General features: G+C 31.4%; 1 long non-coding RNA gene across 1 annotated transcript; it reads right to left on the bottom strand.

Moving 5' to 3' along the window:
* Positions 1-461: 461 nt before the first annotated feature.
* Positions 462-10556, bottom strand: LOC107003529. Its single transcript, XR_001454680.2, has 7 exons — positions 10410-10556; positions 10254-10295; positions 10009-10050; positions 9536-9577; positions 9296-9337; positions 8142-8168; positions 462-766 (listed from the first exon to the last, which is right to left on the bottom strand). It is a non-coding gene; the product is annotated as an uncharacterized LOC107003529 (long non-coding RNA).
* Positions 10557-12752: the final 2196 nt, after the last annotated feature.

The raw sequence follows: 12752 nt of genomic DNA on the forward strand, positions 1-12752 counted from the left end.
TCGTACGTTTTTTATTTTTTAGAGTCACCACTTAATTATTAAAGAAAAATCAAGAAAACTTTTGTTTTCAAAAGACTTAAAAAGAAAAATCATTTTGAAAACATTAAAGGGGTTCAGGGATTCCTATTTATATTTTTTGGAAGATTTTTACGGCACCTAAAATATTCGCTAATGCGATTTTCCAATCAACTAATTTTATTCGGCTAAAAGATTTAAAAGTTTTAAGCTATAACTTTATCTGAAGTTATTTACGAAAAGAAGTATTAATGTTAATAACCAAGTAAGATTTGGTTTGCTAGTTTATTGGTCTTTTATTTTAAAGAAAAACCTATTTAGATTTGATTCAATTTTGGGTCGATAAAATATTATGGCGTTTGCGAGGATTTGGATTATTTAACCTTAGAACTAGCGACAAATAAAAGCAGATAAGTAAACGATAGAGTAAAGAGAGGGAGAGAGGATTGGGTCCAAATCAAGTTTATGTCCGCCTGGACCGGTACTTGGACCCGCTTCATTTTGGGCTTTTGGCCCGCTTTATTTTGTTCTGTCCTAGTCTAATCATACAATAATACAAAATAAATATGGAAGACAAGAAGAGAAGGCCTTAGGCCCGAAAATGACAAAACATGTCACTTAGAAAATAAATAATAACTTTTGGACTCTCTAGCCCAAAACCTTCAATTTCTTCAACTTCTTATAGCTATTTCTACTCTGAAATCTGTATGCTGATATTGGATGATTGACTCGATAGAGGTTTCAACATCACCTATACAAGAGGATGCAAGGAAGGGAAATGGATTCAACCGCAAGCTCGGGAGTAAATTTGCATAACAACGGGAGAAAATAAAATAGAAAATTAGCATTCGAGATCGACTGAAACAAACTGAAAAATAAACCGCAGACCGGAAAAGATATTGTAAATATCTACTGTTAGATTTTTAAGGACACAAAAATGAACCACTGATAATTAATCAATAAACATTCCGTAATTAGTGTTGATTTAAACTAAGGCAAGGACCACTGGCGTTTAGAAGTAATAGGAAAACCAAATATGGATATAATTAAAACTATTATTAGCTTAAGAATCCTAACCAAAACTTATTTAAAGTCCAGGCTTGGAGAAAAATAAATAAAATAAGAATATATATGCCTATGCATAAGTAAATAGACTAGGTAAGAAAACGAGTATAGATACAAGTAAGAGCAAGCGGCATGAACGAATAATCAAAACTCAGAGTATAAAGAGAACATTCACAGTAAGCACGTAATTCCGAGCATGACCCCAATGGAATCAATCGACAACAAGCCGTTGTTAATCGTGCTCAAGGTCAGTGAAGAACTTTACAATAAGACGACTCATAAAACCATCAAACTCACAGAAATACAATCAAATTTTGATGAAGAAAGAAAAAAACATGCGACTCGATTATAATGTCTGTTAACCATATTTAAAAAAAAAAAGAAACATAGAGTGAAAACAAAGAAGAAGCCATTGAACCCCAAAGCTTAAACAAAATATTTACACCACCTTTGAAATGAGGCTAAGCACAAGGAAAACTTGGAATAAAATATAAGGTAAACGGATAGCCAACAGATGGAGAAGAATGAGCCATTGTATTCTATGCCTAGTAAATAGCATAACACGTAGATTTTGTAACAACAAATTTCAAAATTTTTTGCTTCATTTCTCGCCAAATAACATATTGGCAGTACAAGAAAACGGCAGCAGACTCAAACTCAGCGAAAAAAAATCATAATATTGAGCCACAATTCCATGAATTTGACTTAATATCATGAGTAAAACGATGGAATAACTAGGAACATATACATCATATCCAAATATCAACAAACTAACAATATCTGACCCAAATGACCATATGAAAAAGCTTTCCTAACATCAAAATACTACACCAAGAGGGAAAGTGGGGTGAGGAGAACGCCGGAAGGGAAGAAGTATTACCTTTTTTGGGGCAGCGAACGCGGACGGGAATTCGAGTTGAAGAAGACGAGTTTCTCACCGCCAGAATGAAAAACTTGAGTTTTCGACCAAGAAAACGGAAGTTTGGATGAGAATCTAAACTAAGCTCTAAGCTATTCACTCCTCTCTTTCAGATGTATTTAGTGTATACTTTTTTTTTACAACTTTCTTCATCGTCTTTCTTGCTATCTTCTTACTAGGCGAAGTTATACTGAAGAAAAACTTTTCTCAAAGAAATCTTTTCTCAAAAAATTTCTCTTCTTTTTCCGTCTCCCCCTATTTCTATCAGTGAAATGAAGAGAAAATATATAGGAGGAATATTAGGGTTACCAACTTTTGGGAGGGAAAAGGGTATCCCCAGAAATCCCAAAATTCACTTTCAAAATTTCAAAAAAAACACCCCCCAAAACTTTCATCTAAATGGATAGACCAACTTTTCTGGGATTTTCAACCCTATTCCGAAATGGGAAAGGGGAAGTGGACGCTTGGGATCGATCGAACTCCCTTGCGACACCACGTGCCTCAATCTTGAGGTCACAAGGATGAATCTACAGACATAGCAGCTGCTTTAGCTGCTGGAAACGTGTGAGCGCAGAAGACGACCCTACTCATGCAACATCGATCGCGTCTCGTCTGTCATAGCCGCTGGACCGACACTTTTTGTGTTTTCGCAGCGCGTGGAACTAATTCGTGGCGAGAAAGAAGAGATGAAGTTGGGGCTGTTGTAATGTTGACGATAGAGAAGTGGGCCGGGTCAGAAATATTGCGCTTTCTAGCTGAATGAAAATTAAACTAGTCCTAATGAAATAAAATAAACAAAGTAGAGCTTCTGTTGTTAAGGATCTAAAAGGTGGGGAAATGAGTTAGGAAAGTTGGGCCAGATTTTCTCTTTGAAATTGATCCAAAAATGGAACAAGGATGACTATATTAGAACTGGAAAATGACCAAACGAAAGGCAACATAGTCGGCTTGAATTAATTTAAGGAGTTCGGCCAAACCTCAAACACGATGAATTATAATTAATTAAATAACAAGCTTCTCAAAATTAACGAAGTAAAATAATTAGACTAATAAGTTAGGTAACTTAGAATCATATATACTTTAAACAAAAATTATTTCGAATTGAAGATGGAATCTTTTATAGACGATTTCCAAATATATAAAAAATGTGAGCTGCGTACATACTTATTAACCGCTTTAATAATCGGCTAAATTACTTAAAGTAACTTCAAAATATTTGAGTTTTATAGAGCTAATTATTTCTAAATCGTCTAAAAATTAAGAAGCTCGGTGGTTAATTTTATATCAGAGAGAGTCAAAATTGGGTGTCAACAAGTCTGGCGACGGCTCCACCTAGGACCCACGAGGGGCCCTAGAGGAGGACCCCAACTCAGAGGCTAGAAGCTGCCAGATAGCAGTTTGACAGTGCCAAACGACGACCCAAACGACGGCTCGTTGACTTTGGGCGTCAATGAAGACTGCATGCCTGCACTTTATTGAGCCTCTACACCAAACCACGAGCCCTCATCAACAGGACGTCGTCCAAATGATGGTCTGACGTTGGTGGGCGTGGTTTGGGCACCTGCACGCTGTTTGCAACACAACTTAGCTTGGGGTGTTTTGGTAAATTTACCCCAAGTTATTTAAATTGTGAGGACGTTTGTTTTAGGTGTATTTGAGTATTTTAAGAGTACCAAAGTGATTTAACTCTCATTTAGACCCTAACAACTAAATCAAAACCCTTCCCTCCCAAAGTTCTCTCCAAAAACCTCTGTGAAAGCTCAAGGTCAAGATAGAGCTAGGTGATGGATTTCAATGGAGTTATTCTTCAGTTCTCTTTGGATTTCATAAGGTATGAGAGTTCTTTATCTAAGGCTAGCTGTCACCTTAGAGCCAATCTCAAAGTGATTTCAAAGATCTCAAAGTTTATGAAAAAGTCCACTTCTACTCTAAGTCATGGGTTCTTGCATGAAACGTTTTCAAACAATGAGATATGATTTCATTGATGTATGATTGATGTTTTTCGATGAAAATATCCATAAATCCTTGATCTTCTCAAATATCTAAATTTGTCTATAAAGTGGGTTAATTATTTATGATCTAGTGATGATAGAATTGAGTTTATACTATGTTTTAATGTCGATTTCTATGATCAATTATTCTATTATATTGTGAATTGTTGGAGATCTTGACTATTGGAAGAGGGTAGGTTAACCTAATTCCTTTAGTTAGTGTAGAATTGATATAGAATTGCTCTTGATTGGTATGGTCCACTTATGGTGACAGTGCTTATGTGTTGATTATATGATGATCATGGCCTTGTCGGCATTATTATATAAATTTTAGTAGTATCATGTTAGGGCTTATATGAAGGCATAATGTGAAGATGTTTATATGAAGTAGTGATCATGTATAAGGTTTTATGGCTTATATGACTTTGTAAGGTGATGTTATGATGTGATATATGTGTGATCTTGTATAATGTGAAGGTATGAAGTGAAGTACTTATGTGATGACTATATGATCTAGTATAATTGTTAATGTTATTATTCTTCTTTAAGTGATGGTATATGATAATGTTGTATATGTAGGTGTGAGGTTAAAGCATGATTTCCTTCAAACGATTATATGTGACTATGGTAGACTATGATGAGTCTCTATACGTTCTGATAGGGTATCTTGTGTGGTGGACTTAGTGTCCGTACTTTGTATTTGAATGATATTGTATAAATGATATGAGAAATGTTGTGTCTTGATTTGGTTGATCTAAGTTCCTCTTCTTGATGCATGAAAGTTATGTGAATATGTGATCTCTTGACTTGGTAGCCTTAAGCACCCTTGTCATGTATGTGTATGAATGATTGGTATATGACCTTGAACATGTAAAGAAGGTCAATAACTTTGAACCTTCAACATAAAAAGAATGTTATAGAATCCGTGAAGTTGAAAGCCGTAATGGTATCCTTCTTGTGTGAATGAGAAACCATGCTCAAAATTTTGCCACCCTCACAGAAAAATGAAGTAACTACTCTTCAAAGAGACAAAGGATTGGACAAAATTACGTTAATTGAACTCATTGTAAACTTTAAAATTCAGGAAATAAGATAGATCGAATTAAGGAGAAACACACAAAATAACGACAAGGCATTGGTGAAGAATCCTAAAAGCAACTTTTTATCTTTTGACACAACTCTAATTATAAAAAAAGAGGATTTCACTTCCCTTTCCTTATACACTTTCTATATGTACTCATAAGAGACATGTTTCTTATTTAATTTTCAAAGGTCAAGATTATACTACATCAATAAGTATCATAATCATAGTTAAGTCAATAAATTTTGGATAATTTCTCTGCAGGTTTGGTAAGAATAAGATATTCCCAACAAATTTGACATCCAATAATTTCATTTTATGTTTTTATAGTTAAATATTAAAATTATACATATTTAAGTTGAGAATCGATTAAAAAATTATCAATGTAGTAAAGTTTATCGACAAAATCATACAATAAAGGAATAAAAAAAAAAAGTGGTATCATATCAATTACAAATCTGAAATACAAATTTTAAAGTTAAGTAAAACGTGATTGTTGCACATGCTCAACGGATCTTAAGCTTTAAGGGGAAATAAATGAATATGTTTTCTTTGTTTGTGTGAATTTTTTTAAAAAACTTTATTCTAATACTAAAATACTTTTGAAGACTAGTATTTAGTAGTTTGAATAAAAATATTTTTCTACAATTTATATATTTGAATATAAAAGTATTAGAAGAAAATAATGGATATCAATTGTGGGAAATATCGTGTTCTTATCAAATTTGAAGAATAGTATTTTTAAAATTTGTTGACTTAACTATGATTAAATACTAGATAATATAATAAAATTGTGATATTTAACAATTAAATATGACATATGTCTTTTATCTACATATGTACTTGTAAAAGTTGAGAGAGTATGTAATGGAATGGAGCCATATGTGACGACCGGTCACATCATCATGCCATGTAATCACCACATAAATGTCATATGACACAAAGTTTCTCATGTGGAGGACTTATAAAGGAGAAAATTTGTCACTATGAAAGATTTTAGAGCAATACAGAAAATTTTCATAAAAATTTATAAAATTACATAGAAAGTCCCTAGAATATTCAAGGTACGTAAAGAGTTCTAGAAAATGGGCTTCAATTTAAATATGTAGGAACTGATATAAAATAATTATTTACACTTTAGCCCTACATGAGTGTAAGGGTTAAAGTATAGATTACAATTTTTATATAAGCCCCTATATATTTACATTTAGTTTCAATTTCTAGAATTCTCCTACGTACCTAGAATATTATAGAAATTTTCTATGCAATTTTATAATCTTTCATGAAAAATCTCTACAACTCTAGAATCTTCTTCAAGCACAAGTCTTTTTCCTATGTAAGTCTTCACATGAGCAACTCTGTGTCATGTGCCATTTATATGAAGCTTATGTGGTATGATAATGTGACGGATCGTCACACAAATCCATGTAAAGACGACTAATAATTATTTTATATAATTCTTTTTGATCTAGAAAATTCAAGAAGTTCATGAAGAATCCTAAAAGCAACTTCAAGAAGGAAAAATTAAGACAAAGTAATGTACCTAACAAGTCATCCTTCAATGGATGCTACAAGTTCTAAAAGATAGATCATATGATAAACAATTATTCAATGTGGAAAGTTCAATGGAGAAAAAAGAAAACTGAAAAGGAAAGAGAAAAAAAAAAGAGATTAAGATTAGACTACATCAATAAGTACTATAATCATAATTAAGTAAATAAATTTTAAAAATTACTCTCCAGATTTGATAAGAATACGATATTCCCAACAAATTTGACACCCATTTAATTTAATTTTGTAATTTTATATTTAAATATTAAATTTTACATATTTAAGTTGAGAATTGATTAAATAATTATCGATGCAGGAAAGTTTATCGACAAAAATCATAAAATAAAAGCACAAGGAACAAAAAAGACAAGTGGTATCAGATCAATTACAAATGTGAGATACAAAATTTCAAAGTTAAAGGAAAAAGTGATTGTTGCAGATGCTCAATGGCTATTAAGCTTTAAGAGAAAAACAAGAAAATGTTTTTCTTTGTGTGTGAATTTTTTAAAAAAATTTTATTCTAATACAAATTTTTTTTGTACACTGTCTGAATAAAAATATCATTATACAATTTATATAATGAAATATAAAAATATTAGATTAAATTAATGGATATCAAATTTATTGGGAGTATACTGTTATCAAAATTTGAAGAGTAGGTTTTTTTTTTACCTTAACTATCATTAGATACTTGATAATACAATAAATTTTTATGTTTAAGAATTAAATAGGACACATGTCTTTATCTATATATTTACTTGAAAAATTGAGAGAATACGTAGTGTAGTGGAGCCAAATTTGACGACCGATCACATCATCATGCCAATAATCACAACATAAATGTCACATGAAACAAATTTGCCCATGGGGAGAGCTTATATAGGAGAAGACTTGTCATTGTGGAAGATTCTAGAGAAATGTAGAACTTTTTCATGGAAAGTTATGAAATTGCTAAAGTTCCTAAAATATTCGAGGTAGGTAAAGAGTTCTAAAAAGTAGACCAAATGTAAATATGTAGAGACTTATGTAGGGCTAAAGTGTAAATAATAAATTCTACATAAGTCCTTACATATTTACATTTAGGTCAATTTTTTTATACTCTCTTTACCTAGAGAATTATAGAAATTTTTTTATGCAATTTTATAATTTTTCATGAAAAATCTCTATATTTCTCTAGAATTTCTACAAACACAAGTCTTCTTCCTATGTAAACCCTCCACAAGAGAAACTTTGTGTCATGTGATATTTATTTGACGCTTATATGGTGTATCATCACACAAATCCTTATAAAGACTAATCTAATGATAATTTCATATAACTCTTTTTTTTTCTATGAAGTTCATGAAGAATTGTAAAATAAACTTCAAAAGGGAAAATTCAGTCATTTTTTAAAAGCAACTTCAAAAGGAAAAATTCAGAGAAAACAATGTATCTGACAACTCATTCAACATCAAAAGGAAAAATTCAGACATTTTCTAAAAGCAACTTCAAAAGGATAAATTTAGACAAAACAATGTACCTGACAGCTCATCCTTCAATGGATCACCTGATAAACAATTATTTAATGTGAAAACTCAATGGTGAAAAGAGAAAACTGTAAAGAAAAGAGAAAACAACAAAAAAGATTAGGTTCTAGTCGAAGTTTAAAAAAGAAAAAGATAATGCATAAAGTTTAAACTTAAAAGTTAGAACCGCATGATAAATTTTGAATTTCCTAAATCATTAAGCCGGCCTTTAGTTTTATTTTTAAAAGTTCAAAATATGTACATATCACAAATGATGATAAAAATTATCTTATATATACTGTGTCATTTTTTATTGACAGAACTCAAATGAAATTCCTATCAACCCCTAGATCCACCTTTTAGTAAATCTAAAAAGAAAGTATCAAAGTAAGTCACGAGACTGACTTTCCTAGCAACATGGGAAGACAATGATTTGTGTCATTAGTAGTATTGGAAGTGATACAATATTGACTATTCCCCATTAAGTAATTTGATTTTTGAAGTTTTGAAATACTATTGTTATTACTATATCAAACAAATTTGGTATGATTTTGTATCTTGTAGTTTGGTTACAAGTATTTTGCAGTACGTTAAATTGATAATTATAATTTTTTCTATTTCAATTTACATGTACTTATGTAATAAATATCTATCATTTCGCCTTTTCAAGAAATGTCTCAATTATATCATATCATACTATCAAATTATCCATGTAAAAATGTTCAAAAAAAATGTAAACAGTTTTCATTGTTAATCAATAATACAAAAAAAAAGATATTTTAATTAAGATAGAGTAATAATAAAAATTATAACATCTAAATAATTAGTTTTGTACTAGTGTTATTTAATGTGTTGTTGGGACATTGTGGAAAGGTGGTGTAATAACTTTGTGGTAGACAAGATTTGAAAAATAAATGTTGATAATTTATATTCTATATTGATTAATAAATTAGACACCTGAAGTGAGAATATTCATCATCTTCTTGCAAATAATATCATTATGAATTTACTGTTTAACAAAGATTGGTGTTATTTTAGCTCAGATCTTATGATATTGAATTTAGGAGGGTTTTTTTACCAGATCTACAATACATGACTCGAAAACATCAACAGTAGGCACAATTAAAGCAAACATAGAAGTAGTAGGAATTAGGGACGTACGATGTACCTTAGTATCAAGTTATACGCGTGGTATTAGATCCAACTCAACCTGTAAGGTTGAAGGATGTGGATAAGTAGTCATCCTAGAATTCTATTTGTTTAAAAAAGATTGGTGTTATTTTAGCTCAAATCTGGTGGATATTGAATTTAGGAGAGGGGTTTTACCATATGACTCGAAAACATCAATATTAGGCACAACTAAAGCAAGGAACATAAAAATAGTAGAAATTAGGGATATACGATGTACCTTAGTATCGAGTTATACGCGTGGTATTAGATCCAACTCAACCTGTAAGGATGAAGGATATAGATAATTAGTCGTCCTAGAATTCTATTATTTAACAAAGATTGGTGTTATTTTAGCTCACATCTGGTGATATTGAATTTAGGAAAGGGGTTTTACCAGATCTATAACACATGACTTGAAACATCAACATTAGGCACAATTAAAGCAAGGAACATAAAAATAGTAGAAATTAGGGACATATGATGTACCTTAGTATCGAGTTATACGCGTGGTATTAGATCCGACTCAAAATTAGTCATCCTAGAATTCTATTGTTTAACAAAGATTGATGTTATTATAGCTTAGATATGGTGATATTGAATTTAGGAGAGGAGTTTTACCAAATCTACACCGCATGACTCGAAAACATCAACATTAGGCACAATTAAAGGAAGAAACATAAAAATAGTAGAAAATAGGGATATACGATATACCTTAGTATCGAGTTATACACGTGGTATTAGATCCGACTCAACCTGTATGGATGAAGGATGTGGATAATTATTCGTGAATTCTATTGTTTAACAAAGATTTGTGTTATTTTAGCTCAGATCTAGTGATATTGCTTTTAGAAAAGGAGTTTTACCAGATCTACACCGCATGACTCGAAAACGTCAACATTAGGCACAATTAAAGCAAGGAACATAAAAATAGTAGAAATTAGGGACATACGATGTACCTTAGTATCGAGTTATATGCATGGTACTAGATCCAACTCAACCTGTAAGGATGAAGGATGTGGATAATTAGTCGTCCTAGAATTATATTGTTTAACAAAGATTGATGTTATTTTAGCTCAGATCTGGTGATATTGAATTTAGGAGAGGGGTTTTACCAGATCTACAACGCATGACTCAAAATCGTCTTTAGTGGAATCAAATTCCATGACATCAGTGAGAATTTTCTAGAATTTGATGGTGAAATCTATCCAAGGTCGACACAACTTGTACCAAAGCAACTCCTAGTTTCTGGACTTGTATCCCCCCCCCCCCCCACCCTTTTCCTACAAGGCTTGATTCAGGTCTCAATCCTTGATTGCTCCGAAGAAAATTAAATTGTAGTTTGATCAACTTTCTAGAGCCTTCTTGGTTTTTATTTTCCTTTTTAGTTTTCGATTGTTTTGTTATTCTTTGTTTTTTATTTCTGGATTGGGCCAAGTCTTGTTGGGCTTGGCCATTTGATCGAGTTTCTTAATTAATAAATGGGCATTGGTACCGTATTTAATTTATTTATTATTTTATATATTGTATGTCAAATATCAAATAAATTTAAAATGCTTTTTTTTTACTAATTATTTTGGTTAACATGTGGTTTGGTTCAGATTAAGCAGTTTAGGTGTGCCTCTACTAGTCTACTGGCATATGTATCGATAAATGTTCCACCAAACTTTAGATATGAAATACTGAATATAAAATAAATTTAATATGCATATCAAATTTTGTAATAACAAAATTGCGATATTAGAAAGTCTGATTTTGATATGATGTTTGCTATTTACTGTATTATGCCCTATTCTAGTAATTTATTTCCCTAATAAGCTTTGATCATGAGAAAGAAAGTAAAGAAAGAGAATTTGCAATGATGACCGTATGAGTCATTTAAACTAAGAAGATGAAACAATGTGGAAAATATCTCCGATCTTAATTTTATATTTGTGAGAAATTTGTTGTCTATAATGTTCTCTTTGATGAATGAAATCGATATCTTGAATGTTGAGAATGAATGAATGCTAAACTAATAACATTTCAAACATTAACTTTAATTGCAAAGATTTTGAACAAATTAAAGTTAAACTTGAAAAAAGAAATAAACACCATAACAAACTAGTTCTTAAGTTGATATTGGGAAAATAACATGTTTGCAATAAATTTTAAAGTAATAGAAAATACATTGCAATTTATAAATAAAATATGAAGAAACATAACTTTATTGATAAAGAGTGTGGGTACAAATCTGGTCCTCCCTTGATTCTTCTCTCGTAAAATATATCCATTCAAGGGCTGTTTGTAATATATTTCTTGAACAAGGATAATTTTAATTTGATCTCTCTATGAATATTCTATGAATTTGCAAAATATTCGAGATGTCTTTTCAAGGAAATATAGCACCCTTTGTGTTGGGATAAAACATTGTTTTAATAAAATGATGAAATGCATGGAACATATTGGTAGACATTGAAACTCAAAGACGAGACTTGAAGATATGTATATTCGATCAGTGAGAGAAGAGATGAAAGGTAAGATTTGGTCCACGGGCGTGCCAATTTTTTTACAACAAATTTCAAAGCGAGGAAAAGTAAACTACAATCACAAATTAAATATGAAGAATCATAATTTTATTTATAGATATTTATGTACAGTTCTATTCCTCCCTTGATTCTTCTCTCATAAGATTTATCTACTATTCGAGGTCCGTTATTGTCATAATATTGATGTCATATTTCTAGAACTAGGATGACTTGAGTTTAATATATTTATAAATATTCAAAAATTTGCGAAATACTCGAGATACCTTGAATATAGTCCCCTTTATATAGGCATAAACTAGAGTTTAGTGTTGAATTGTCACGCCCTAAGCTTACACCTTTGGCGGGATCGACACTTGAAAACCATAGCTAGCCTCGAGCGAACCCTTGTCCTAGCTTACTCAACTCTGCGGAAGACAATATATGTACTTATATAATGATCATTAACTCAACTGAACAAATAAAACTGAAAATGTTTTAAAGATTAAACATTCAACTGGCCAAAAGTGGCATCCCAAGTCTTAACAATTAGAAAGAAAATGAAAAGACTGAAGGACTAACATCTGACTGTTTACTATGAAGCCTTTTGACATTGAGATGGATGTTGGGAAAGACCCCACAACATCCTAATTAAGGAAAAATACTGAAAGCAATAAAAAGGAGACCTCCAAAATGCAAGGAGGCTCACCAACTGACTCTAGAGTGCTCAACTGGATCAATGGTGTGGTGGATGCCGATCCTCGTTACATGCGTCTGCATCATAATACGATGTAGGCCAACTAAAATAAGTACATTGAATGTACGAGTACGCGAGTTGAAATGCTAAACAACATAGGCTAGAAATAGTCTAAAGGAAACAGAGGAACATATCTGGCTCAACTCAACTCATATAACTTACTCATTTCAATATAAAGCAATTTTAAAACAAGTGCA

Source organism: Solanum pennellii, chromosome 11 (assembly GCF_001406875.1).
Source record: "Solanum pennellii chromosome 11, SPENNV200".
Classification (NCBI taxonomy): domain Eukaryota; kingdom Viridiplantae; phylum Streptophyta; class Magnoliopsida; order Solanales; family Solanaceae; genus Solanum; species Solanum pennellii.